Raw genomic sequence first — 2,598 nt, 5'->3', positions numbered from 1 at the left:
TGATATAACATATGGCACATACAGGCACAGCTGACCTCAAGGAAAGTTTTATCTTTTATATGATGTCATAAAATGATTTATGATAATTTTTGTATCATAAAATGTTGTATAAACCTTGCCAAATTTCAATCCCACAGGTTCAGGATTTTGGTCACATTCTGTAAGTTAGCCCATTTGGGGTACCTCGACTTAAAAATTGTATTAAAATTACTGTACTGTACTGTACTGTACTGCACTCCACTCCACTCCATTCTAATCTTGTGAGGTGGGTTGGGCTGAAACAGAGTGACTGGCCCAAAGTCACCCAGATGACTTTCATGACTAAGGCTAAATTCTAGGATCACATTCCAGAATCCTTATCCCTAGCAGGATCAATCTGTGGAAGAAAAACTCTGTATGTCTTCTTTTTTCCTCTACTCAAAATTAAGGTTGTTTGGATCTTATTGATGCTTTTATTATTATTTTAAAGAAGCTTTTCATGAAATAAGAAGAGCAACCTAGTCAAAGGAAATCAGTGTTTATATTGGAAGCTTATGATGCTTAATCATGTGATCCATAGTCCCTGATATAGCTTTCCAGATACTTTTATTTGTACATAGAACCTCATCCCGCCAAATCACATGGCATATTCTCAGCATATGCTCATTCAAAATGAGACATGATGGTGGGAGAGATCACACATCTCCTGAGGCCACTTGGTATAAACTCACCTCTCCAAGTGTTGACACTTTGAGGGAATGAAGAATCTGATCTTGCACAAGTCATTTGAGACCACTGCTTGAGACAATAACAGTTTAGGACAAATATTCCCAGCTGGAATTTTTGCTGTACCAATTGAATGTACTATATAGCAATAATACCATTTCCAGATATTCTATGTTCAATAGAATAGAAATAGACAAGGAAGACTCAAAATATTTTATAGTATGGAATAGATGGCATAAGTGGATAAACCAAAGGAAAAAAGGGTAAAGATAAAAATTAAAGGAAATGCAAGTAATAATAATAAAAAAAGCACCGTCAGATAGATAGAATAGATAAATTTATTTGTATATATGTTTATATAATCACATGTATTTAGCATGTTAGTGTAACTGTGGATGGAAAATGTAAATTTTATGAGTGAGAAAATCTGCGTATTTTCTCTTTTTTTTCTTGTTAATATTTTTAAATTCTTGTTAACAATTCTTGTTAATATTTTTAAATTCAATTTAAATTTAAATAATATTTTAAAGTTTGTTTTTTAATTTTTTTTTAAAAAAGGAATAGGAATAGGAATAGAAGCTGGAAGAGACCTAGGAGGTCTTCTAGCCCAGCCCTTCCTGCTCAAGCAGGAGAACCTATACTATTTCAGATAAATTACTATCTGGTCTCTTCTTAAAAGCCTCCAGTGATGGAGCGCCACGATTTCTGGAGGCAAGCTGTTCCACTGGTTAATTGTCCTCACTGTTAGGAAGTTTCTCCTTAGTTCTATGTTGCTTCTCTCCTTGGTTAGTTTCCAACCGTTGTTTCTTGTCCTGTCTTCAAGGTGCTCTGGAGTATAATTTGACTCCTTCTTTGTAGCATCCCCTCAAAGAGTGGAACACTGCCAGCATGTCGCCCCCAATTCTTCTTTTCTTTAGACAAGCCAAACCCAAATACTTGACAACCCCCCCATCCAATAAAATACTTTTTTGTTTTGCCTGAATTAGTTTGTGATTTGGATTTTCGGGTGGGCACAAAAACCCATTGCGCTTTGGCCCCTTCGATTTAGAAATGTAAAAGTGCCTCTAATTCCTGCTGGAGAAGGGCGGTATAAAAATCAAATCAATCAATCAATCAATCAATCAATCAATCAACTCAAATTCTGAAAGCAAAAGCTCTTCTCAGCCTCAGACCAAACTGGGGGCGCCAGAGAATTTAGCCAACAATGGAAGCAAGCGGCGCTTTTGAACCATACACTAAGCCTCCAGTGCAAGACTTCACGTGAACAGGGGGTCGTGAGAAAGGCGGAAAAATGAACTAATATCCTGCATTTTCTCCTGCTCTAATCTCAGAAGTCAGGATAGGCTGCCGGGTCCTTCTGAGCGTTTTCAGAGGCAGCTCTCCTTCCTTTCTCTCTCTCTTTCCTCCCCACCCCCCAATTCCCTCCCTCCACCCGCAGCGTCCTTTTTCCTTCTTCCTATTATGCACCCAAAACCTTACGGAAAAGAGCAACAATAATCCCTTCACGTGTAATTCTTCCGATACACGGGATTTACACAGGAGACCGTTCTGCAGCCGGGTTAAGGTTGGGAAGAAACAGTTGTTGTTTAGCAAACAAAAGCAATTGCCGAAACCCGGGATCGAACCAGGGACCTTTAGATCTTCAGTCTAACGCTCTCCCAACTGAGCTATTTCGGCAGTTGATCAACAACTCTTCCACATGAACTAGAAAAAACTTGATTGATTCTTTTTTTTTTTTCCCCCGGCTGATTGTATCGATCGCCGGGTTGTACTTAAAATAACGGGGGAATCTAGCATAATACCGTCGGATGTTGTTTCGTCCAGCGCAGCTGCTCGTTAATTAGCTGAGTCTTCTACTAATATTAACTTGCATGCCAACAGGTGCAAATCACT

General features: G+C 38.6%; 1 non-coding gene across 1 annotated transcript; it reads right to left on the bottom strand.

Moving 5' to 3' along the window:
- Window positions 1-2,309: 2,309 nt before the first annotated feature.
- TRNAF-GAA (transfer RNA phenylalanine (anticodon GAA)) lies at window positions 2,310-2,382 on the bottom strand. The gene has a single exon. It is a non-coding gene; the product is annotated as a tRNA-Phe (tRNA).
- Window positions 2,383-2,598: the final 216 nt, after the last annotated feature.

This window comes from Pantherophis guttatus, chromosome 5, assembly GCF_059756535.1.
Source record: "Pantherophis guttatus breed Tessera chromosome 5, ASM5975653v1, whole genome shotgun sequence".
Classification (NCBI taxonomy): domain Eukaryota; kingdom Metazoa; phylum Chordata; class Lepidosauria; order Squamata; family Colubridae; genus Pantherophis; species Pantherophis guttatus.
This window is presented reverse-complemented; position numbering and strand designations above follow the sequence as displayed.